This window comes from Protopterus annectens, chromosome 10.part0 (assembly GCF_019279795.1).
Source record: "Protopterus annectens isolate FY-2018-M chromosome 10.part0, PAN1.0, whole genome shotgun sequence".
Lineage (NCBI taxonomy): Eukaryota > Metazoa > Chordata > Ceratodontiformes > Protopteridae > Protopterus > Protopterus annectens.
The window spans coordinates 1,237,267,577-1,237,295,557 of record NC_056744.1 but is presented as its reverse complement, the minus strand read 5'-3'; the positions used below and the strand labels follow the sequence as shown (position 1 = coordinate 1,237,295,557).

The 27,981-nt window shown below is 38.3% G+C and overlaps 1 protein-coding gene across 3 annotated transcripts in view; it reads right to left on the bottom strand.

Moving 5' to 3' along the window:
* The window catches only part of TNR (tenascin R), a 5,843,683-nt gene that overhangs the window by 1,750,750 nt on the left and 4,064,952 nt on the right, over positions 1-27,981 (bottom strand). For all 3 annotated transcript variants that reach the window (XM_044085960.1, XM_044085961.1, XM_044085962.1), the window contains exon 9: positions 11,110-11,226. The gene's annotated coding sequence lies outside the window, so the exon portion shown is untranslated. The remainder of the gene's footprint in view (positions 1-11,109; positions 11,227-27,981) is intronic.

The window sequence follows — 27,981 nt, the reverse complement described above, 5'->3', positions numbered from 1 at the left end:
GGATAGAAACTTTGAATGAGACAGACTGATGATCTGATCTCACCAGGGAAGAACATACTATGGGAATGGTTAGCAAAAATAGGGTTGTTCCGACTGAAGAGTCCCGGTTTAAAACTGAAATTGGAATTCAAGAAAAAGAAAACCACGGACTCACCACGAAGAAAAACGTTTCTGCAATTTTAAAATATAAAGTACAAACTTTATTGACGGTAAGCGCTTTCGCGTATCAGAGATACGCTTCCTCAGACCATGAATTAAAACAAAGCTTTGCCTCCTTTTATATAATCAATTATTACATCATCAAACCATTTAATTAATTAAAAATCATTCAATTAACGTAATTAACAATTTTAAAATCCTTCAAGTGACAGTGTCACATAAAATCCTTCCAAGTGTTAAAGTGCATAGTCAAGAATACTGCGTTTGCTAGCTTGATATGAAAGAAATATAAATGAATATAAATCATGAAATATAAAAGGTATATGAATAATATGTAGACGTAAACATAAATAAATAAATGAAATAAAATGAAAAAACATCTGATGACATCGAATAAATGGATAAGTTGAGCATTATACCTTTCTAATATAAATGATCTGATCTCACCAGGGAAGAACATACTATGGGAATGGTGCAACGGTCACCCATGTTGGTGAGAACCAAGTCCAGTATGTTATCTCCCCTTGTGGGGGATAACATCGGCTTATCTAGCGGGTTAGAACTGATGAAGTCAAGGAATCGCTAGGTGAGTGCATTTGTGTAGAAATAGTTCACCCGGTCTATGGTTCAGTAGTTGAAGTCACCAAGGATCAGGGTGTTAGGGGGTATCTTGATGGAGCCATCTAGGTCAGGGTAGGAGGAGTGGGTGTCCTGAGACATGGAGGGGGGTCTATAGCTGGATATAACTTGGATTGGGTGTCTTGCCAACTGTCAGTTGCACCTGGAGTAATTCCAGTGCGTCATGTTGGTAAACCAGTCTGGAGGTGTGCCTATCCACCCTGATTAGTCTACATATATTTATTCATTCATTCATTCATTCATTCATTCATTCATTCATTCATTCATTCATTTATTCATTCATACATACATACAATTTGGTAACAGGGGCAGATCACTGATCCTAATCAATCTGAGCTCAGAATGTGAACACACATCAAGTAGAAAAAAATAAAAATAATTTTAACCATAAAAGAACACTCTAAAAACAAAGGTATAGTTCATATACAAAAGAAAAAAAACGATTTAAGAAGGTAGTCAACAGAAACCACAATGTACAATATTTACATAATTTAGAACAGTGACAAGTTAGGAGATAGTGAAGAGATGCTATAGTGAAAATTCTATGCAGTATGTGTTGGAGTTTAGCAAGCCTAGGTTATGTGACCTGAAGCAGAGCATTTACAAGAAGCTTATGTGTGAAATGTTGTTTAAGTTGTGTCCATAATGAGGAATAGTTAGAGAGGTCTTTAAGATTTGAGGGAAGATCCCTCCAGAGCTTCAGTCCAAGGGTAGAAAGGGAGTTGTTAGAGCACTACAGTTTGGTGTTAAGTGCTTGCAAAAGAGGTCATGAGATGTAAGGTTATAAGATGAGGGCTGTCTAAGTAGGTTAGAAGAAAGAGAAGGGCAAGAGCTTTCTTTCAGGAGCCAGAAAAGCTGGGAGTCAAGGAGTAGATTGTCTTATTGCTGAACTGGTGGCCAGTTAGCTTTGGCTAGTGTAAGACATTGGTTTTCATGCTTTGTGGAAAGGGTAATGAACCAGCAGATGGAGTTGCAGATTGTTCAGATAGTGCTTGAGTTTGTTTTGGAGGCAGATGCTATAAGAGGTTGTCAACTCAAGTTGTGCTAGAAGAATCCCTTTACCAATATCCTTTCATACTGGATGGGAGAGGAAGGAGGAGATTTTTATTGGCCCAAAAGAGTAGAGAGTTATCTTTTTCTGGCTGCTTTTGAGATTAGTTAAGTGAGGGATCAAGTCAGAGTCTGGCATTATTAAGGTTATCAAGAATATGAAGTAAGTTGGGGTACTTCTGCCATTTAGTGGTGTTTCTGAAAAGCATAGTTTTAATTTTTTTGATACCGAGCCAGTTAATGAGGGAGAGGAAATAATTTTGAAGATCATGTTGAGTTGAGTGTGCTCAGTGGTTTGAATGGAAGATAACCATATCCTTGTTGTATAATAAGATTGGAAGATTGGGAAGATCAAGTTTAATCTTCTATATAAAAATGGAGAAAAGAAGATGGGCCTGTAGGGAGCCTTGAGAGACTCCTTTAAGTAAGGCAGTAGTGGCTCATATACTGTTGTTAAAATCTACTGAGAAGTTTCAGTTGGATAGGTAATTTTGGAACCATGGAATAGTATCAGGGCTAATCCCAACATTAGTGAGCTGGTTAAGTAGGATTTGGTAGTCATCTAGGTCAAAGGCTCTGGTAAGTTCTATAAATATGGCTCCAATAAGATGGCCTTTCTCCACAGCTAAAAGGGTGTGATCAGTGAATGTCCAAGACACAGTGGAAGTGCTGCAGCCACACCAGAAACCATGCTGGTTGGAAGATAGAAGGCATTATCGACTTATGTACTTTGACAGTTGATTATGGACCATTTTTTTCTAAGAGTTTCCCAAGGGTTAGGAGGAGAAAGATTGGGTGGGAATTACTGTGTAGCCTCTGGGTGCATGTTTTGGGATATGAGTTTTGCTGCTTTCCATATATGGGGCATACAGGTTTGAGTGAGGCAAAGGTAGTAGATATGTAGCAGAGAAGTAACAATGTACTCCTTACATTGGAATATGAACCAGGTTGTCCTCTCCCTGTAGGTGAATCAAGTTTTATGTTTTCAAGGAGAGGTATAATATCATTGGTTATGATCTTTTTAACGTACAAGATGGGAGTATAAGGGGGAGGTGAGAGAGAGGTTGAGTGAGGAAGTAAAGTATGTGAGCTGATGGAGGGGATGGTGCAGGCATGAGTACTAAATTCTGAGGAAAAAAGAGAAGAAGAGGAAGAATGAGCATTGGGAGGAGTTTTAAAATCTGTTAACTCATTCCCTCCAATGGAGCGCAGGAAATTTACATTGTAACTTCCAATTGGTGGAGCCTAAGCCTTTTGACAAAATCAAATTATGTCCTTGCATTTCAAACACATGTTCATATCTCTGGAACCATAGGGATTATGAAAGAAGTATAAATGGCAAACTCATCAGCACAAACTATTTTTGTAGTGGTAGTATTCTTTAGGCTCTAGGTCTTAAACTGAATTTATAAGTTACAGTAAACACAGTAACTATCACATTTGTAATACTTTTAAACAGCTTACAATGTCTCAGCAACTATTCACGTTACATACATACTATCTGCAGCATTTTATTCATCTAGTTGAGGGCTTTCATATGAGGCTAAAGAGTTCTGCCTGTGTTACTTGGCTGTTGAGATATTTAGAAAAATGTGAAAATTATATCTATATATGTAAATTAATATAATAAAAATAACAGTTAATATATATTTACCTGCACTAGACAGAGGTCAAATATTAATGCAGATGAGTTTGCCATTGTGTAAGCTTTAAGATGAAATCTTTTAAAACCTTGTCAATTGCATGGCTTTGGAATTATAGATGCAAATATGAACAAGCAATATTTGACACTTAGAGGCATCAGTTGAAGTTAACTGCAGCTGCATCTGGAGGCATCACCCAGATGTAATGAGTTAACTGGCTGACAGTTATCCAGTATTGTTTAGTGGAGTGAAAAAGGTTTGATTGATGTGTTCTTATATGATGACCTTTATGATGTTTAATCGCTAGTTTGGAGAGGCTCTTGAGGAGGTGTAGTGTTATCTGGTAAAAGGAGTCAGACTTCCAGAAGTACCATGCTTTGTCTCTGAGAGATAGGAGGGTTTTGAGATCATAAGCGAGACAGGTGTTTTTCTCAGGCTTGTACAGTCTTGTGACTATATGGAAGAATGCACATTGTAGATTACAGAGAAACTGGGTGAAGAGATGGGCAGTATTGTTAGGGTTTGAGGAGGAGAGTACAGGGTAGCTGAGACATGACCGATATATTGTTGTTTGATAATGTTTGCTTAAGATTTATGTTGGAATATAATGAGTTTTGGAGGGGACGTTTTGTAATGAAGGTGGATGTTGAAACTTATAGGAAAGGGATCACTTAGGTTGGGAGGGGGGATAGAGATAGGCAAAATAAATGAGGGGTTGTCTGTGATTATTAGATCAAGCAGTGAATGATGTAATGAAGAAGGATTTGTCTACTAGATTCAGAAATAAATTGTGTTAGTTCAAATAAATTGAAAAGTTCAAGCATGCAGTTTTGTGAGGGGGCCAAGGAAGTTAAGGTTAATGTCACCTAGATGAAGATTTATGATGCTCCAAACAGAGGAGGTTAAGTCCCTTGAATAGGTTATTAAGCTTTTGTAATGTAGTAGGAGGAGGGAGCTAGGCAACAGCTAGAAGAATCACAGAGGTAAATGGAGAATGGATTTGTGTTGGTAACCAATTTTGAAAGGAATCTGAGGAGGCATTACTTTGAATAAGGAGGTAAGCCTGGTCAAACAAAGAAAATAATCCTAGTCTGGGAAGAAGTGCTGTATGGAGGGACCTTGTGGCTTAAGCCAGGAATCTGTTATAGCAATGATTTGGGGATTGTGAACAGAGATGAGAGGGTAGTTGGTCTGTTTAATTTTAAGTGTTTTGTGCATTAATAAGGAAGCAGAATAAGGTGTTTAGGTCTGGATTTGACTCAATGTTGCTACGTAAGAGGAGGAGTATGGGTGTGAACTTTATGAGAAATATGAGAAGTTTTAGGGGTATTTAATGGTAGATGGGTGCCAATTGTAGTGGCAGAATTGTGTATGTGTAGAATGCGATGAAGAGTCTACAGCATAGCAGTGGAACGGAGGAGTGTAGGGTTTGTAGAAGTACTAAACGAAAAAACTGGGATATTCTATCTACTGTACATGAGTTGAATGGGGTCATTGGCACACAGCCAGATTTTGCTTTTAGAAATAATAGATCACTTAAGAGCCAGCTCTGTTATCGATCCTTTAATAGTAAATTAACTATAATATCTGATAGACTTGGTACATATATGTATAGGAATTGTATGGCCTGTACAGGTATACACATTGGTAATCATTTTACACATCCCACTTTGGGTTTTAAGATAGATACTGATTTTTATGCAGATTGTCGAACAAAAAATGTTGTCTATTTTTGCTATTGTACTACTTGCTTCTCATTTTACATAGGGAAAACAAACAGTGTTTAAGGCTAGAATACTTAAACACCTTAGGGATATCAGGAATGTTAAAGAAACCAGTGCATTATCATTACATGTAGCTAAAGAGGGTAAAGAACATAAATTTAGCTTTATGGTATTAGAGATTCTGCATAGTACCAAGAGAGGAAGTGACATAAATAATAGAACAGAATCTAGTGAACAGAAATAGATTTTGCGCTTTCAAGCTGACAAACCTCCTGGTTTAAACAACAGAGTTTCCTTGAAACCATTCCTTAAAGCACGGTCATTAAAGCATTGATCTCTCTTCTAATATTTTATCATATATATTTCAATAGTCCATCTTTTATTATTTTTCACTATTGTATTCATTACTATTTTTAAGTACATATTGTTCATTTAGTCTGTTTTTATTTAATTTTTTAAAGATCTATTTATTCTACAGATGTATTTTATCACATGGCTTTTAGCTATGATGCACATTTTATCTGATTTTTGATTGGATGTTTTAATGTTTAAAAATGTAACTGTTATTTTATCTTTGTTGGCCTGGTGACGCGGATGTTATTCCGAGAAAGCGCTTAACTTACTACAATAAAGGACATATTGATTTTCACTGCTGTGTGGAACCAGATTATTTTTCTTTTTTTGTAGAAGTACTGAAGGGAACAGTGAAGAGGAAGTTGTAGAGCATATAATCCCTTTAGGTTCATAGGTTCATACTAGGCTATCTGCCCTAGGGCATTTATAAGCCGAGCCAGAGTGTGTTTGGCTTTCGCCACCCATTTTAAATGAATTTTGCTATGCCCTTTTTCGAGGTTAGTATACTGTGCCTCTGTCTAACAGTGACACAGAAGTGATACCCGGTGTAAACCTATGATCTCCCATCCACTCATCAAGATTCCTCTTGAAGAGAGTCAATGAGGGACTCTGCCTAACCTGGACTGGGATTTTATTCCAGAGTGAAGGGAGCCTCTGGGTTATGAATCTGTCCCTCCAGCATGTCCTATTTATTTCAGTGCTGAGGTTCAAGTCTCTGGAGCATGTAGATCGATGGGATTTGGATTTTCTGAGGTGCAGCATGTCCATTAATTCCGTGTTGGACATGGTTTTATACGTCAGGCACAGATCGCCTCTGAGCAGGTGGTATGCCACTGAGTCGAGCTGGAGTTTCTTTAACCGGGCAGCATATGGCATCTGTTTGAGCCCTTTGATCCTCTTGGTGAGGTACTTTTGGGGTCTTTCCAGTTGCTGCAGGTGTCTGGTAAGGTACATCCCAAAAGGGGCATTGTACTCAATTATGGACCTGATGAGGGATGAGTAAAGAGGCACGATGACCTCCCCTGATCTAGGTGTGAGTCCTTCATGATAAGGTGTGCTATATAAAATGTTTTTCTAACCACTTTGGCCACGTGGTTTTCAAATGAGAGATTGCTATCAACTTGGGTCTCCAGCTCCCTAATTACTTCTTCAGTACTTAATGGATTACCACTTATGTCGAAATTTGTGGGCACTTTGTTTTTGCCAAAGGGGATGACTATACACTTTTTGGTGTTTATCTTGAGGCCATGGCTCTGGCACCAGTTGTCTGTTTCTATGAGGCCCTTTTGTAGGATGCTTGTGTTGGCTGGAGAGTCGATGATGGCGCCTAGTTTGCAGTCATCTGCGAACTTGCTCAGCCACAGTCCTTCCATGTTGGCCTGTACCTCCGAGAAATATATACCGAACAAGAGAGGTCCCAGGACTGAGCCTTGTGGGACGCCACTTGTAACTGGTTTGGAGTCTAACATGGCTCCAGCAATTCTAACCATGTGGGTTCTGTCCTTGAGCCAGTTTGCAACCCATCTAGTGACATAGGGGTTTATATTTAAGCTGGTGAGCTTATCTATAATGCCCGAGTGGGGTATTGTATAGAAGGCTTTTGCGAGGTCCAGGTAGGCTGTGTGGACCACCTTCCCCTCGTCAATGGCCTTTGTGACTGTTTCAAAGAAATCGACCAGGTTTAAGAGGCAGGATCTGCCCTTAACAAAGCCGAACTGGGTAGGATCCAGTGTCTGTAGGTCCCCAATATCTTTTTTATGAGGTCTATGATGATCCTTTCCATAGCTTTGCAGACCAAGCTAGTCAGGCTTATGGGGCGATAGTTTCCAGGATCCGTTGAGGCACCACCTTTGTGGAGAGGGACCACTGTTGCTGTACTCCACTCTTTGGGTACATATCCTGTAGTAAGGCTGAGATTGAACAGTAGTTTTATGTTTGGGTTTAGCTCTTCTTGGAGTTCATGTAGGATGCAGCCCGGGACACCGTCTGGTCCCATTGATGCTGTGTTTTTTGCTTTGGAGAGGGCGGCTCTTACCTGAGCATCTGAGATGTCAGGGGCAGCACTCTGCTGGGATAGATATTTGCCCTTTTGGTGGGGGGGGGGGTTGCGCTGAACTTGTCAGCTAGGATGTTGGCAATGTCTGTGGGTTCAGTGTATTTTTTGTCATTTTGGACTAATTCTGAGCATATCTGGGAATTCCCACCCAGGTTCCTAACATAACTAAAGAAAGCCTTGTGATTATCCTTAGTGTCCTGTGCAATTTTTCTCTCGAAGCTGGCCTTAGATGATTTTATGAGTGCCCGTAGTTTTTTGCTAATACTGATCAGAAATGCCTTCCCTTTTTGGGATTTTGCTCTATCATGTAGTAGCTTCCTCCTTCTATTGTATAGTTTGTTTATGGCTGGGGTCCACCAGACAGGACGCCTGCCTTTGGAGGATTGGGTCTTGGTTTTATTTGGGATTGAATGATCCATGCATTCCTGAAGGTGTTCATAGAATGCGTTTATAAAGGATTCTGCGGTCTGGGCCATATTTTCCACAGGCCCGGTGGCTTTGAAGGATTCCACCTCGGTTTTGAGGAGTGTGAAATTTGCTTTAGAGAAGTTTTTCACTGTGGTTTTCTGGGCAGGAGGTGGGGTCGGGATGCGAATATCCAGTGAGATTCGTTTATGGTCTGATCTTACCAGTGAGGGATACACTTCTGGTCTGGAGCATAGAACCCCCATGTTGGTGATGATCAGGTCCAGTATGTTTTCCCCTCTTGTGGGAGTGGTAACAAGTTGTTCCATAGCATTTGAGTTTATAAATTCTAGGAACCTTTGGGCTAGGGTGTTGGAGCTAGAGTAATGCTCCCAGTCTATGTTTGGGTAGTTGAAGTCGCCCAATATAATTGTGTTTGGAGAGACCTTCATATTTTCCAGTGTTCTCAGGAAGGCCAAGTGGGGTTCCTGGGTTTGGGAGGGTGGTCTGTAGCAGGCTATAAACTGGAAGGCAGTTTTACCCACTGTTAGTTGCACATGGATAGTCTCTGATGCTTCGTGCTGTGCCACCAACCTGGAGGTGTGGGTATCTTTGGCGAATATTGATACTCCCCCTCCTTTTGTGGTTCGGTCCAAGTTTTGGGGTCAGTGGTGCTGAAAAGCAACTGTCTGAGGTGAAGAAGTATGAGAGTGGTGAGTGCTTGGAAGACATGGGCAGTAGTAGGAAGAAGCATAACATGAGGAAAGACTTTTTTTGACATTTTTTGAAGAATAAATGTAATGGAATATGGAAATTCAGTATGTGTTCCTATTATGGATTAAACTGGGATATGGACCTTTAAGTGAGAGCTGGAGAATCTGGAGTGGGAGGAGAGCGAAGCAGGCAGAGAATCACTCTGGGACCTATCTGAGTTACCAGCTCTCTTCCAGCCAGATAAACAGGATGAATATAATAAAAATAGATCACAATAAGTGCGTGTTAGACTATATTTCTATTTAGCTTTCAAAAACAATAATTATTATAAAGTATCAAGCAATGTGCGGTAAAATTTGGAAAGAGAAAAACAAAGGTACTTGCAATTCTTACTGTCATACAAAATTTAAAAAGATAGACTTTCATCATTTTAGGTGAGTTGCAAAATAATACAAACGTAGACCTTTGTTATATATTTTTCAAAAAAAGGGGAGTATTTGTTTGAAAGAAGCCCGTTAATAAAGGACGGGTGTACATGCCTTGTTAATAAAACTGTAGCAGAGCCAAACACACTTCAGGCAAAGATGCAGATCAAATCTTTTATTTATTTGGTATTTATTTATTTATATAACTTTTGATATTCAAGTAAGTGGACTGATCTGAGGATCCTTTTCAGCCAGGACTTAAGCAACATAAAGGCAAGACTGATCACAATATCAGTAACTAGAAGACATACAACAAAGGTAATATTCCATCCATGGATAAAGGTAGATATGTGAAGTAAATGTAAACAGAGCTACTTAAACATTTTGCATCTAAGGTGTAGAGATATGTGCAACAATAGCAGAAGATTCCTGGTGAGAAGAACAAAAAAGAAAAGGAAAGGAAAAGAAACTGCTGTTTTTATTCATACTTCGTATGTAAATAATCTGGTGTCATTTTGAGCTTAGCAAATAAACTGAGCTGACTCAAGTTCAGTACCTTGTGTCTATAAGGTAAAGAACTTAAGTGTTATGCCAAACCCAACCCCCTACTTAGTTTCCAGACTACTGCATGCTTAGCCAATAGCCTAAGGAGAAAATCAAACCATATACCTTGTGTTTGTGAGGTAAACACCTTAACCATTATGCCAACTCCCCAGACTTAAAAATAGTCCTAGGCAATCAGTCTGCAGACTATTATAAGTCTAGCCAATAACCACAGAGTAGAATCAAACCCTGTGCTTTATGTCTCTGAGATTAAGACCTTAAGCATTATGCCATCCCTTTTGGTACAGCTGGAATGACTGTGAGTAGTAAAAATAATGAGTTGCTGTTTGTTGAGTTACACTTCAGCAGCTTATAGGATGCCATAATTGAACAGGGAAATATTTCTAGAGTGACCTGATGTGGTGTGTGAAATGTTACATAACCATGTCCACGTGCCCTGGCCATTTTTAGTGTGCATTGTGCACAAAGTGCATATCCACATATTTATTGGTATCATGCCAGTAATAACTGAAGCAAAAACAAGTAGAAAATAATATCACATGTGAGTTTTTTTTCTGGAACAAAATGTTTATTTTGCACACAGAAGCATAAAGAGGCAGAACTGGACATAAAAATATACTGAATCCCCCAAGGCTGTGAATCTTAAAACTTTTTACTTTTCTGCAGCAGGTATTTCAGTCCATCTTGACCTCAGATTCCTCCTGACGTTGTTGGTGACACTCTTAAAACCACACTGCTTTTGTAGAATGAAAAGTTAGTGCCATTGAAATAACTTTCCTATTACATATCAGAAACATATGACTTCAGGGAATGGTGAAAGAAAGTCTAGCAACAAGGAACCAATGTTAATGTAAACAGATGTAGTAGTTCTGGGAGAAGATTCACTCAATCTTTTTTGTTTAAATGTTTTATTTTTCAAAAGGCATGTGTGAATCATTTTACTGGCTTAGTATCCCATCTTAGGTAAAATATTTTCAAATGCTTTGATATATATTTCAGACATATGCCATTATTTTCTGTTTTCTTGCTTGCTGTTAAAAATGTGAAGTATAAATAATGCTGTAATCACTATTAACACAGTAAATGAGCAGAGGTATTATATACAGTTGTGACCAAAACAGAATCATATGTGTACATTAAATCACAGCTACTGGTGGGACTAGACATGGCTTCACGTATACAATTTTGAATAGTCTGTGGGAAGTTATTTAATGTGAAAGTAAAGCCAAACATCTTTCATAGAAATGCAAATCTACCAATGCATTGAGTACCATGTGACAGAGAAACAATTTTTCTCAGAAATGGTGAGACAAATGTAGAAATGTAATAATGTTATTTATTGCCCGTAAGAGGAAAGTGTAGAAAGAAGTACAAACCTGTTTTGTACCTTGTACTCTTAGACTTTTCTTCTCACTGGTCACAGTTTATATTTTCGTCGGTGCTTGATTTGTTTGCAAATAATGTCTAATCCTGGACCTTAGCTCTCTGTTTACCTGTTCAATAAATGGATATGACTGGTCACTTATCAAGATTTAATGTATACAAAACACACTGCAACATATATTATTAATAGAAGGAAAGTGCATTTTTCTTATATAATAATGGATAAAAGTACATATTGTCTTACAGATAGCTCATATCACCTCATTTGTACTTCAGGCAAAAAGTCTCATGCAGTGGAGATGGCTGTGGAGAGGTTGTGAAAGCTCACGCATCCTCCTTTAGAGAGTGTAAGACTCACTGACCCAGTTGGCTCTGACCACAGAACCACCAGCGACCTCAAACCCAATACCCTTGATGGCTCCCTACTTAGGACACTTTGGCAGGGCTCCTTGTGAACCTCTCTGGACTAGACCAAGAATGGTGGTGGTCCCTTGTCCCCCCACCTAACATCATCTGTTTGTCTATCTGCTGTTTATTTGACTTCCCTTTCATTTATTAACCCAGTCTACTGTATGACTACCAACCCCTGTCTGTCTTGTCAGTCTGTATATGTTACTGTCAATACCCATTTCTCTTCTGTAACCCTCATACATTCCCCTGCAACCTTTTTCCTTATCCATCTTGACTAATTTATATATATCTAAATCTATCTAGCTATCTACATCTATACTTTTTTCTTGAGAAAAAGACGGTCTATCCTCACCAAAAATGTTACCCATTCTTTCTCACCTATGCAACCTTCTTATGATTCTCTTGTGAGCTTGCTCCCCTTTTTCCTACTTTCCTATCCGACTCCTTTTACATGAAAGAGACAAACGGGTGTCCATCAAAGGATACCTTCAGAGTAAGTTTGACGAGAAAGCTTGATGAAAACCAGCAAGAGGTGTTGAGTCACATAGTTCTACTATGAAATGTGGACTTCCTGAAAGTCAACATTCAAAAAAAATGTAAAAATGCCTGAAACCCAAAAGGCAAAAAACTCCTTTTTTCTTCTTTTTTGTAGGGGTGCATGCCCTCTTCACCTCTCTGACCTGAGCTGTGGGTGGCAAGCCAACCAGACCCCCTGAACTTATATATATATATATATATATATATATATATATATATATATCAACTCCATGTTTGCATCAATTCAAAGTTGGGAGAAATGTAAATCATTGCCATTGCACACTTAGAAATCACACAGGCAATGATTTTCTATGGGCTTCGATAATTCATACTTTTTTAATTGTGTGCTGTTCACACTCAAGGATTTCTCCCTGAGCATGTGCATGTAAGCTGAGTCATATTCCATACAACATGTCTCTCTGTTAAGTCTTATGATACTAATGCAAAATGGAATTCATCCTTGACTTCTAAAACATATGAGGTTATGCATCAAATACAGTTACACAGAGGATACATACATTCTTCCACCGTTTACTGCTGATTTTACATTGTTTCATCCCTGCAGTTTATGCAGACATTTCTTCTCAGGCTTCCTAGATGTAAAAACCAGTATCACACATTTGCATTTACACCATTTACATATAGGCAAAGTGGCACATTTTGCATATTCCCCTTGCATGTTTTTTTTCAGAGCAGAACTACGAATACCACCAAAAATCTTGTTTTATGAATGGATTATCTTATCAGTGCTTTTTTATCTACTTCTGAGGCAAGAATTGATATTTACAGATTTGTTAGCTTTGTAGCTCTGTTATGTTTTTAGTTCAATCTTATTTAATACAGGTTTATAGCTCCTACTCCATTTCTCTTCCATTTTGCCAGTAATGTAATTTTCAAGTGAGCTGGTCGTGGCTGTATTTTTATTCTTGTTTTAATTACTTGAACTTAATGTTTCCCAATTTTGTTAAATGTAGTTACATTTAATTTCCAAGTGTTTGATATATGTGATTTTAGTTTGTTTGTGAGGTTTGTGTGTATATTTATTGTGTGTGTGTGGGGGGGGGTGACTATTATGCGTTGTATGAGGGAAACTGAGTTACTGTGAATTGTTATGTAGTTAAAATATTGAAAGATGGCTAATGACACTCACAGACTGGCAATAAATTAATAAATAAATGCATTTGAAATTTGGTAATCAGATAAGTGGACAAGTAAATTAATCCTTTTCAGCCCCTACCTGGACTCAAGAGAAGCAAAGTCCATATAACAATAAGATTATTAAATTGATCACAAAACTGAAAATATATCATACAACCTACAATAACAAGAATGCATATAAAATAAATATATGTAGAAAAATGTGTAGCAAGAAACAAAATGATATTCACAATACTGCAAGCAACGTGGAAATAAGTACAATATTTTCAGTATTAGGGTGAAATTCACTTGGGAGAGAATACCTATATGTAATACTTATAAATATTACAGTTACAGTAAGGATGCAAGCCTACAGCAATATCCCATGTCATGAAAGCTATTACAGATAGTTTCTTCTACTGGGTATTCCTTCAGTTAAGCCTTGAAGCCACCCAATATCAATTAAGAATGTGAGGACATGGAGATAATTAGATATATCTACCTAGGTAAGTGTACATAGATTTTTATCACAATCCTTTATCAGGGTCCAAGGGCCACTTTCATGGCTAATAAATGGTAAATTAAAAAAAAAATGCTTGCATTAATATTTTATGAATAGATTGTCCTATGAACCTGGAACTCTGGAAAAATAACCAGTCATTTTTGTTGTCTTACAGGCAACTGCACTGTCTCTATCAAATATTATTTGACTGGCCTTTCCATGACTTATCTGAAAAGTGAAATGTAGCTCAACATCTTGAGCGAATCTTGCCTAATTTTATATATGCAGCAAGAGTACAGACCATTTTGTGACTAAATTATGTTCACTCATGACACACCAATTTTCTTGCCTTAATTACAGTGCTGCAAAAATGTGATTGTTAAATTTCTAAACTCCCATGAAAGCATTTCAGCTGAAAAAGAACATAACTGCTATGCTTACATTCACAAACCACAACAGTCTGTGTTGAGTGCTAAATGTGAGATATCACAAGTAAGAACAATGGTGTACCAATAGTTAAACACTGAAAACAGAAGAAAAATGGTACTTAGTCAAATTAACAATGGTCGTCAAGAACAAATAATTTATTTACACACTTAACATAATAAAATGTTGAGCACTTTCATCCTCATTAAATTCATAAAGGACTTCATCAGGACAAAACAGGAAATGATGAATGAATGATGGGAGCTCTAAGATAATTTTTCATAGTGAGAATTGCGGAATGGGCAGCATAGTTTATTTAGCTAAGTGTGATTCCTGCCCTGCTTTCTATGTGGGAAGAACCAAAAGGACTCCTCGGAAGGAATATATGAAAAAAAGTATGATATTTTGAAAGGTAATTGTAATAATGCCCTTTTTAAAGACTCTTTAAGTTTGATATTTTAGATAACATGCCCCTCAATCCTAGGGTTGGTGATTGGGAGGCTAAATTGGAGTATCGTGAGCTATTATGGCACCTTAGATAACAGGCTGATAAGAAACCAGAGTTGAATGATTCCTTACCAATCACTCATGCGTTGAAACTGAGTGCAGCTAAATTATAAAGCATGGCTTCTTTTCATCTTTTTATTTTTTTACATATTTTGACATTATGAAAGATTGTTTAAGATGAATAAAAAAATTAGCAATCATCTCCATTATGTGCACCTTTTAAGAATGAATTTTGACAGTTTTTTAATTCAGCTGCAGTGGTGGTGCGGTAGAGTTGCCGCCTCACAATCAGATGTTGTCTGGTTCGATTCTCAACTAGAGCGTTTTCTGCATGGAGACATGCCTGAATGGGCGTACCTTCATTGAAGGTTGTGCGTCAGGGCTGGCATCTTGGCACGTAAAAATCTATCTGCCAATCATTAGCAGACCGGAGTTCCACTGTGGCGACCCCTAACCGAGAAAAGCCAAAAGATACAACAATAACATGTTTGCTGATATGATTTGAATAATTAATTGTTATTACGGTGTTGGTTGTTTGAGATATATAGTAAGTAAAGGATTTCATTCTGATGAAGTCTTTTTTGAATTTAATGAGGAAAAAAGCACTCAACATTTTATTGTGTTAAGTATATAAATCAATTACTTGTTCATGGTGACCATTGTCAATTTGGCTGTGTACAATTTTTCTTCTGTTTTAAATCTGAGATATCATTTTCCACATATGACATCAGGAATTGTATGAGATATAGTAATTTCTTGCTTTACACTAGAATAGAAACAGCATGCATTTGCTACTCTCTGTGAGCCTTCTCCTTGTCTTTTTTACAATTAGGATACTTCTACTCATCTCATGAGAAATTTGAAAGTAGTTTTAATAGCTTGTTATTGTTACTTGCTTTTCTTTGCATTCATTGTGTTTTCAGCCTGCACAAATGAATCACAAGTGCTGTCATAGCAAACAACAGTAAAATATGCTGTTTGCCGAATGCATTATATTTTCAACATCTTTTCAAACTTCAGAATGCTTTGCAATCATACTACAAAACAAATAAATAAAGACAAACAATATATATTATAAAAACGTTCACAATAATACTAAATACAACCCTAAAAACATTTGGACATCCTTTAAAGAAATCTTACATCCCAGCCAAAAAGTCAACCCAAACCCCTCTCCCGATAACTCACCACTCAAAATTGCAATACAGTTCACCTCTTATTTTATAGATAGTATAGCATCTCTAACCAAGGATTCTTCAACATCTAATCCCAGCCCTGCCTAACAGACACATATCACCACATCCACTTTCACCTACAAACCTGTGCCACATTCTATATACTACTACTCTTAAACAAACAAACCGTGCTCTTCTTCAGCTGATGACCTTCCAAGCAAGCACCTAAAAGTAGCAGCCAGTAGCATTGCCTATCCTGTCTCAATCCTTATAAATAGGTCAGTCCAGGAAGCCCACATTCCCTCTCTCTGGAAAAATTCATACATTATCCCACTGCACAAAGGAGGAAATTCAACAGCCGTTAATAACTTTAGACGTATAGCAGTCTTATCTCCCCTCACCAAAATACTTGAAAAATGTATTCAAACACAATTGCTAGATTATCTCCTGCAGGAAGAACTCCTATCCCCTATACAACATGGCTTCCATCCTTCCCACAGCACTAGCACTGCCCTTCTAACCTGTATAAATTCTGTCAATAAAGCTAGAGATAATGACAAACTAGTCTCTTCCTTATATTTTCACTTGTCTAAAGTCTTTGACACAGTTTATCACAGCAAACATCACTTCAAATGTCCTCACTAGGTCTCTCTCAACCAACCCTTCTGTGGTTTAAAATCTACCTGTCCAATAGGTATCAGTCAGTAAAATGGCACTCTATGTTCTCTCCTTACCTGCCATTCACCAACGATGTACCATAATCTTTGGTCCCCTCTTCATTAAAATTTTCAGTAAAACCCTCTACACTTCCACACACCAGGCCACCCTAATACAATATGCAGATGATTCCACTCTCATTTGCACATCTGACAACATGGTACACCTCCAAAAAATTACTTGGAAAGCTTTAACAGCCACTGAAACATGGCTTTGTAATTCACAATTCATGCCCAACCTAAAAATGACCAAACTACTACTTTTCCCCCTAAATCTCTCTCTCTCTCTCTTTTGCATGAACCCCCCCCCCAAACTTAAAGTCCTCTCTTGATAATACAACCTTTGAACCACTGAAGTCACTTCTCATAGCAAATTATTAGGGGTGATAGTGGATGATATTCGACCTGCATATACAAAATTGCATACGAAAAACTCATTAAAAACTATGGATGCTCTACAGAGCTAAAAACATTGTCACTGCCGCAACTAAAACTACACTTGCCACTACTTATCTCTTCTCCACTCTTCTTTATGGTGTTTCCAGGATTCACAAAATTTAAAACTTGAATAATGTTGTAACAAAGTTGTTAAATTTGTAGCAAATACCCCTTTCAGAACCTACCACTGTATAGCACTAAAAAGCTAAAATTGGATAGAACTGCCTCATCAACTAACACACACACACACACACACACACACACACACACACACACACACACACACACACACACACATACACACATACACACACACACACACACACACACACACACACACACACACACACACACACACACACACACACACACACACACACACACACACACGCACACACACAGCTTCCTATCACATATAAAATTATCCAGCATTGATCTGCCATCCAGCACTAAAATACATTCAACACAACTATGTTCCCAGGCTGTCATTGCAATCCAGTGACCAAGTGACCAAAAACTCCTGTCTATAAACCTACCAAATCTGCTGGGCATTGTCTATACTTGTACAAGGTTGTTAAGGCCTGGGATGCCTTACCTGTATTTTCAGGTCAATACCCTCCCTCCCATTTTTTTAAAACCACTTAGAAAGACCCTTTAGATAAAATCTGGCTCTGTTCTTGCTGAAAATCAGGATAAACTACATCTCTAAATGTGAACAAGTACCCTTTCATTCCTTATACCTCCTTACTCTCCCTTCTTCAATTAATTCCTTACTTCCTTACTAGAATCTAATTCTATTCCCTGACTTTCTCTCTAAATATACAATAAGCCTGTTTTCCCTCACTTCATATTGCAGTTTCTGTTTCTATTAGACTAGACTAACTTACCTTTACTTTCTCTACAAACTGACTAAAATTTCTCTAAATATTAAATGATTGTCATATAATGTTACAATTATTTAAACTGCAAATGTTTTTGTTTTATTTTTGTAGATTGTAAAATTATTGTTCTTAAAATGTTTTGTAATAATGTGGAACTTTTTCTGTGGGCCTCCACTGAAAATGGTCAGACTTTCCTGGTAATCAAATATCAATAAATAAATAAAATATAACTAAAATAATATTCAGCACAGCAAAACACCTTCTGAGAGACAGTATTTGCCAAAATATTAATTCAAAATGCTATATCTCTCAGACAGCAATGAATATGGATGCTAAATAGAAGTGTCATAAAATAAGCTTGTCTTAGATTTGAAAGGAACTGTATTTCATTTTCTTTATAATTATGCAGAACACGATTATTTATTAAAACAAATAACATTACTTTTAAATGGTTCTTCAGTGAAGGAAGAAAAGAAAATATAACAAAAACGCTGTAGACATATAAAATATAAGCAGACATCTACTGTGGAAAGACAGAAGTGACATAATTATGCAGTGCATAGCCACCACATAAAATGTTTTGAGAACAGGGCTGTCACACAACTATTAAATTAAGTACGCATACTTTCTGACACATATTCTTAGTTATTGGTGCTAAACTGTTTTCTGTTGATTACATTTATCCTGGCCCCTTAATAGGACACCAAAAGACATTTGACAACCTTGATTAAATTCAATAGAAACCAATAACTTTATTCCAAACTGCAACAAGATAACTAAAACATGACACTCTTCTTAAATCAGGGTAGCGTACCCACTTAGCCTGTCTGAATAAGCAGGTCCATATTCCACTGACTTATTCTTATCAAGCAGTGTCCTGCGGCTCACTCGATCCCAAAACTCAATAACATCAACACCATCACCAACAGCGGGAAAGAAGAGGACAATCCCGTCCCTCTTTTCTGCCACATAAACACTTAATAACCCAACCAAAAAAAAAGACAAAGAAAAGAGGGGTGGGATGGAAGGTTGAAACGACACACCAAAAATGTGATTCTACTTCCCCAACTACACTATTATAAAACTTAAGCCCCTCCCTAAATCTACCTCACTTCATCTGATTCCCACACTATTAACGCATGACCACCCATGGCTTAATTAACTGAGCCCTATAACTGCACCTAACCAATCTATCCATTCCTACTCTCTCCCTCCATTACACTTATACTAACCACCTAAGATGCTCATGGACAAAGTAGTTTGTCCCAAACTTCATTTGTAAGTGGATTTGGCACCCTGTCTCCCATTTAGAACTAGCTATAGGGGTTGAGGGGATAGCATCTGCCTTGCAAAGTAAATTAGTGGAAATACTGCTTGCTGATATGGATGCTGCGATGCATAATATAAGCTTTAATTGTCTGACTGCACTTTCTATGCAATTTACATTCCCGGTTAAAGTTGCAAGAACTTTTGAAAAAACACAGTGAAGCCTTTGGCATGTGTTTTGATGCTGTCTGTTCAGGTTTTCTTATGACCACACCCAGCATATGATGATATGGTTGATATTGACCTTGCTTAACATACATGAACAATGCATTCTGAATAAAAAGAAAAAAAATGTACTCCTTTAGAAATATAATTACTTGCATTGTGATTTCACTGCTACATCATTACATGTGCTAAATTTTGGCATCAGATGTTACACCCGAAAGGTATGATTGATAACTTCTCTAGCTAGAACATAAGACTATCCTGTTACTGCAATTAACATGTAAATATAGTAGCCTATAGACACATTTGCATAGTAAGGCAATGTGAGATAGTCTTTTGTAATGTCATGACATGAGATTTTAGTTCCAAGAAAATTTTCACATTGCTGTCCTTGTCAACAAAATAGATTGCAAATGAAAAAAAGAAACACACTTTCTGTATCGAAGCCTGTATTATGTATTATTGCTTAAGATAAAATGTTCACATTCAACTCCATTGACACATTACTTCAGCCAACACTAATGGGGTATTACTTACTCTTTTTTTCAGAAAGTGTAGACTGACACATTTAAGTCATGATGTCTGTTTCTGGGTGCAGATATAGTAAAAAATGCCCTTTACTTTGTTCACAAAAATACTAATTTAACAATAATTAACTACTTAACCATATGATAAAAAGAATATTAATAATCTCTCATCATTGCTGATGTGTTCTGGTTGGGGGGGGGGGGGCTTCAAAATTTAGAGTGAATGAAGGCATGGTGTTAGGAGTGAATGAAGAATTTGTAATAGGCGATAAAATGTAGACTGAGGCATTCTATGATAAGGGAAGACCTAAGGAGGAGCTTAGGCACTGAGGGATGATACGTTGCAGGGCTAGATGGAGTACACTGAGATAGCTAAATATCAGCAGAAATTCTTCCTAATAGTATTCAATAGATCCCTCCATGAGAAATGTAGCTGATTACTGGATCAGAACAGTAGTACCACTGAACAGGGGAACAAGGGAACAAGACACCGACAACTCAGAGAACTATGAACCAGTCAGTTTGACCTCTGTGATGTGAAAAATCATTGGACAGAACCTGAAGTAGAAGCTGACATACTTATAGAGGAAAAGCTGACATTTTTAGAAAAAAATGTACTACTAAATGATTATCAACATGGACTTATGGCCAGAAAATCCTGACAGAGTAGTCTAATTCAGAGGTTCATAGGTTGGTATTAGGCTATCGGCCCTAGCGCCTATACAAGCCTAGCCATTACAATTCCCTGGCTATTTCTTCCCACACTATTTACTTCCCTGGACCCCTGTCTAGCAGGGCGACTGATGTGATCCCTGGGGTAATTTCCTTTCTCCCATCCAGTCATCAAGGTTCCTTTTGAAGAGGGCCAATGAGGTGCTCTGCTTGACATGTACGGGCAGTCTATTCCAGAGTCTGGGGAGTCTCTGGGTCAGGAACCTATCCCTCCAGCATGTTTTGTTTATTGTGATGACAAGGTTTAGATCCCTGGAGCATGTGGCTCTGAGGGATTGGGATTTCTTTAAGTGTAACATGTCCAACAGATCTGGGTTTGAGATGGCCTTGTATGTTAAGCAGAGATCACCTTGGAGTAGATGATATGCGATAGAGTATAGCTGGAGTTTTTTAAGGCGGTCAGCACAGGTCATCTGCTTTAGGCCTGTGACTCTTTTAGTGAGGTATTTCTGTGGCCTTTCCAGTTGTTGCAGATTTCTTGAGAGGTACATACCAAATGGGGCATTGTAGTCTATAATGAGTCTAATGAAGGATGAGTACAGTGGGACAATGATCTCCTTTTTTCTGGATAAAAAGCCCTTCGTGATGAGGTGTGCCACATAGAAGGATTTCCTGACTGTTGTGGCGATGTGGTTATCGAAGGTGAGACCACTGTCCACCTGTGTTCCTAAGTCTCTTATCATACTTTCAGTGTTTAGTGTACTGCCACCTATGTGGTACTTCACGGGTACATGTTTTTCCCAAAGGGGATAACTATACATTTCTTGGCATTGAGTTTGAGCCCATGGCTCTGGCACCAAGCATCTGTTTCTGTAAGGCCCTTTTTATAGAGTATCGACATCATTTGGGGATTCAATAATGGCTCCCAGTTTGCAGTCATCTGTGAACTTTGTTAGCCAGAGTCCCTTAGTGTTGGCCTGTACTTTAGTGAAGTAGATGCCAAACAAGAGAGGCCCAGGACTGAACCCTGTCGTACTCCACTTGTCACTTGTCTGGAGCTGGATTTGGAGTCAGCTACTTTTACAGTGTGGGTTCTGTCAGTAAGCCAGTTGGCAACCCATAGAGTGACGTAGGGATTAATGCCCAGCTTAGTAAGTTTATCTATGATTCCAGAGTGGGGGATAGTGTCAAAGGCCTTGGCGAGGTCCAGATAGGCTGTGTGGACTGCCTTACCCTCGTCCATGGCTGTGGAGACTGATTTGAAGAAGTCAATCAGGTTCAGGAGACAAGATCAGCCCTTCATGAACCCAAACTGGGTGGGGTCCAGTGTTTTAAGGTTACCAATGTCTTTGTTTATAAGTTCCATTCTAATACGTTCCTTAGCCTTGCAGATCAGGCTCGTCAGACTGATGGGGCAATAGTTCCTGGGATCCAAGGTGGATCCCCCCTTGTGGAGTGGGATAACTGTACCTGTGCACCACTCAGTGGGCACGAAGCCTAAGGTGAAGGTATGATTAAACATGACACTTAGGTGAGGTGCCAGTTCATTTTGTAGTTCATGTAGTACACAGCCCGGGATGTCACCTGGTCCCATGGATGCTTCTTAGGTTCATAGGTTCACTCATGACCCCTGGTTTACAATATGATTATGTTTCCTACTTTTACTTCACTATATCTGTAAGGCACATGCCTGAAATAAGAAATATTGGAAAATAATGTGAATGCTATGTGAATTTTGACTTGTGGTATGCACTGTAAATTGATTTGTGCAGACATTCTTTCTCCTTTTCCAGTACAGGCAGACAAGGGAACTGAAACATCTCCTGACACTAGTGCATATAGAGCAGAGAAACTATTGCAGCACAGGATGCCAGTCACCTGCATAATATGGATCATTATAAGAAATGTCAGATCTGCTAGTACAAAGTCCAGTACTTAAAAAGGTGATTCAGACAGCAATTAAGAAAATATAAAACTTACTTCTTCACATTTTATTGAAAATTATGTATGCTAACTCTGAAGTCAATGAAGCAAAGGAAATACTCCAAGGTGCCGCAACCTCAGACTTAAGTACATATTTTGTTTGCAGTTGTAGTTTTGCATTTCCAGTGACTACAGTTATAGTCCTTATACTTTCAACGGATAGCCACAGGACATAAAAGCTTAAATTCTCATTCACAAATTGCATCAACAGATGATTTATGCAAACCTCTCACCTGCATATCTCTAAGTAAATTCATCGACATTTAGAGAATTGTATTATAGTTGTCTTTAACCACAAGTTCCATGAGATTCTGAAAACTGCACTGCTATTACATGGGAGTGAAGAATTATTTCAGGAGATTTGAATACAGAAAATGTGTGATCCTCATATTCAAATGCTGTTGGTATTTGTAATATTACAGTTCATTTAGCATGTTGCTTTCTACATCAGATTCACAGTGCAGAATTTTGGAAAATGCTTCAACAGTTTCAATCACACTTTGTACAGAGTACTGCAGATGAAGCCGTGACAGTAAGATTAAGTGGTACTCCAGATTTCAGTGTAAGTTTGTGAAACTGCTATCAATGAGCTGATCTGTAAGACTTGACATTACATGACAACAAGGAACATAAGATGCAGTTACCAACTTCTGTGCTACAGGTACACGGTTTCCTCATAAAAGACTATAGCCCATGCTACTCTTGCAGAAGTCTACACTGACTGACAACACTTTTACTTTTGTTCAGTAGGTTATTTTATATATTAAAAAAACAAGAAAGTGCAGCACAGCACATGATAAGCAGGGTTCTATCATCAGCATCAGTTATGGAACCTTTTTTTAGAGCAAGTTCCTATGAAGCTAATGAGAGGCTGTTCTTTTAGACTGAGCTTTGAACACTAGTGAGGATAAGCTGTAAAATCTAATGAAGACATGGTAACCTTGGCTTTGAGAAGCCCCACATCCAAAAATGTCTTCTGCAATAATCTCTGATACAAAACTCACATAGGCACTAAATAATGCCTTTATGATGGCAATGATTTAGATGAATATAATGGCAAAATAAAGCCAAATAAAGAGACAAATAAAAACCTAGGCAGGTGAAAAAAAGTATTACACACATATAAACACAAAAACCTGGATGACAAAGATCCAAAATTGTTCATTGATTTCTGATAAAAAAAGAGAACACTGCTTTATTTTACTGTTATGGTTCCTGCCATAAAGGCAATACACTGCACAGGGAGGAACTTGGAATAGCTACAAAGAACACTATTAACTTGCTCATTATTTGCTAAACTCTTACATCTGCACGACTTACAAGCATAATAGATACTGAGGGAGAGCAACTATGCCACTAAGAAGAGCGAAAATGAGGAGATAAAAATATGGAATTCAGTATTCAGCAGCCAGTGCTTTTTCTGTAGTATGAACCTCAGTTGTTCTTGAGTTCCAAAGTGTCATTCATGTGAAAGCAGTAAATACCTGCTGTGTCAGAGTTAAGAGGTATGCTTAACCCTGACTAAAGGGCTGCACTTCAGGACATTCATAATGCTGTCCCTCATGGCAGGAAACATAAAATAAAACTTCTTATTTCTGTGACACTACATTGTATTCCTGTGCAGCTCAGCTGTATTTGGCAACAGTTGTATGCTAGAAGCTATAGCAGATATAATATGAAGTAAATGTGCAAGGCCAAATGGTATATCTCAGTGCGTTTGTACAATCAGTGGCTTATCATACATAAGAATAACCATCCAAAACTGCTAGCACTCTCTGTAGAGAGAGGAAAATGCATACTGTATAAGAAAGGGCCAAGAAAATGTACATTACAATTGATAAGTTCATAGCAGTGTTGAGAAGGAAATCACAGAGGCCTTTATTTAATTGTTTTTACTCATATTTGATCACTAGCAGACATCTGGCATCTATGCTACAGTGGTATAGCTTTGTATGCTCGAGTACTGGAACTTTGTTTTGGTTCAGCCTACCAAATTAACAAGAAAGATCAAACTTGCCAAAAGTCTGATGCCTACTTAAGGATGAGGAACAAGGAATAGTCTGCTGATGTATCCTCCCACAAGACTAAGGTGAAGTGTATCAGGGACAGTTCTGAATACAGGAAGAAATTATATGCACTATGTGGCTTTACTGGAAAACATTCATCCAGACTCTGCCACAGTTTGCTGTGAGGGAAAGGTTAGTTTGCTTTTGATTTCTTGTACTCTGTATTACTTTATTGCCTTTTTCTGTTTTGTATATTGTGATTTGTTTTTTATGCTGTGTTTTACTTGTATTCTGCTTTTAATTGCATATTAAAACTTCAAAAGAGACCACAGCTGTGTCTCTTGTGAGTCAGACAAAAATTAGACCAGGTCAATTAAGAAGTTAGTTCAGGTCAGTTAACGATAATCATCTGTGAACTAAGGGGGGGGGTGAGGCTAGGAAATGAACCTTCTATTTAAAGGGTAAAATAAAGCATTTCAAAGCTTTACTGGAAAAAGCTCACCCAGACTCTGCCAAAGCTTGCTGTGAGAGAAAGGTTAGTTTGCTCTTGAATTCTTGCACTTTGTATTACTTTATTGCCTTTTTCTGTTTTGTATACTGTGATTTGTTTTCTTGACACTGTGGTTTACTTGTATTCTGTTTTTAATTGCATATTAAAACTTGAAAAGAGACCACAGTTTTGTCTCTTGTGAGCCAGAGACAATTTTTTCCCACCCTTCAACCCAGTTAGTGTGGTGTTCTTAAACATCACTGTCTTTCTAGTTGCCTGCCCCCTTTGTTAATTTGACCATATATCTTCTTCCCTCTCTCCTTTCACTGTCTGGTGTGAGTAAGCACAGAATTATCATTTTGTGAAATCACTCCCCTGCAACTATTTAAATGTAGTGGCCATCTCATTGTATTCCATAGTACCAGAATGCTAAAGTGCCCAACCCCTTTCAGTCTATCGTTCTCTTTTAAAAATAGTGGCCCTCCACTTAGACAGCTAAAAGTTAAGTTACCCAGTTTCATATCTAACTGCTTAGTGTACATTGCAGTGTTTAGGATAAACCATTTTTTTCATCTTACCTTTAAACATCTATTGCAAGACCACCAGTTGTTGGAGAGCCCACATTCTGCCTCTCAGTAGTCATCTTGGGATTAGTGCTTCTGTTTTCTCCTGGTGAGAGAAGGGGTACAGGAACATTATTTCCTGGAGACGGCTGATCACCAGAAAGTCGAATAACTGCTTTATAGGTGACAGCTTGAAATATGTGCTTATGTTCTGGTCCTGGTGAGAGAAGGTCAGAGTGCATTGATTCCTGACTGTTTCTGGTTGGACAGTGAGTGCCTGTGCTTCACATTCCTGATTGGTCTGGTTGCTATTTAAGGCATTGACCAGAAAAGGCTGGAAGCCTACAGACCCTTGCATCATCTGGGACAAGACTGTGCATCACCAAGCAGGCCACAGCCTGCTTCTCATCTTGGGATTGGTGCTAACAATTTGCTTCTGGTGAGAGAAGAAGCAAAGGAGCATTGTATCCCAACAGAGTGAAACTGTGGTGAGACCAGCATTGGTAGTATCCAGGCAATAGCCATTCATGTGACTCCCCTCTTTTCATCATTCTTGACAAACTAATTCTTTGTTTTCAGTAAGTGCTGCTTGATTTGTTTCTGACTTCAGAATATCTACCTAAATACTTCATCCTTAAATTTTCAGGATCTACATATTAGTTTCCACTCATGTGTTTGGCAGTGCTCTCTACAGACTCAGACACCTTGAGTGACATTTTTCCTGTAAAAGCACATTGAAATTTCTCCATTCCCTAGTTGCACAATGGATAGCTAGTTTGCAGTGACAAGCACTGTCCCCATAGTTGCAAACCAGATACTCCTGACAGTGATTGATATTCTCACTCCAACTGTCTAATCAATAAAAAAGGGTCTATGGCTTTGAATATGAACTTCCCTACTGTCTCCATTACCGGCTTGGTGGATATGGGCATCCTGAGGCAATGTACAAATTGCCTCATGTTTACTGACAATCAGGTAATTCTCAAACAAACTGATATTGTATGTGAGAGATGTATTTATACAATATCACTGGAAGCAAAGTTCTCACATAAAGGTACTCCTAATCACAATAAGGTTGTCAGTAGTACACACAGTCTGCACCCATCATGCAGACATACCAACCCTCATATACTGGGGCAATTAAATGTAACCTTCTGAAACTGCAAAGACCTCCTAGATGAAGTGCACATAACAAATATCCTCAGAGGCCCCAAATGCTCTCTTTCAAAACAACACCCACATCAACAGACAGAGTTATATCTCATGAAGCCTCTACTTCTAAGCACATAAGGCAAGTCACCACACAGTCCAAAATTCCAGTCATTGGAGATTCCATCGTGAGACACACTGATGTTCTTCTTACCAGGCTGAGTAAGGAGAAAGTTATGGTCATTTCCTTATCAGGGGCTAGGATCCACCACATTACACATGCACTCAGGTCATTGCTCCACAATTACTAACATGACTCAGTCATAGTCCATGTGGGAGTAAATGACCCGAGACATACCTCCCTAGACTATATGAAGAGAGATATAATGGAACTCTCAGAATATGTGTCTCAAGCTGGCATGAGCTAAGCATTGAAGAGCATTTTTACCTTCTCCTAGGATGATGCCATAATACGAACAAAAGATGACTGACTTTAATAATGGGCTTAGTTTCTGGTGTCATTCTAAGGGGGTGCAATATTTGTCAGCATGGAAGGCACAAAACCAACTCTTCCTGCGCGTGGGTAATGCACGGCCCCCAATGATAGCGTTGTAGCAAATGCCAGGAGTCAGGTTCAAGGCATGGAGCGTAGTCAGTTGCTTGAATATAAGGACAAGGATAAGGCCAACACATCACCAAAACCACTTAGACTTACAACGACTTATGGAAGAAACACCATTGGTTTTGTCAATATTGTACAGCGACATTGGAATATTTTGCAGAGTGATCCAGAAGTTGCTAGGATTATCCCTGACAAATGTATGTGTTCATACAGAAATGGTAAAAACTTGAAATCTTATTTCAACCATTATAAAACTGGAGACAGGAGGGGCAGGGATAAAATACAAACTACTATTTCTGGACACAGTCTGTATGGTTGTTTCCCTTGTGGTCATTGTGTAAATTGCAAATATATATGTACCACGAAGGAATTCTCAAGTCGCAATTGCTCAAAGGTCTTTGATATAAATATCTTTTGCAACTGCAGTAGTGATTGGGCCATTTATATGGCCACATGCAAATGTGGTGCATTTTATATTGGACAAACCTCTAGGTGTCTCAGGTTACGTATCTCAGAACATTATAGTAATATTAAACAGAAAAAGCTTACTAATGCATTGTATAAACATCAGTTGTCACACCCATCAGCAATATTTTTATTTACAATTATTGATGTGATTCAGGGTGACCGTA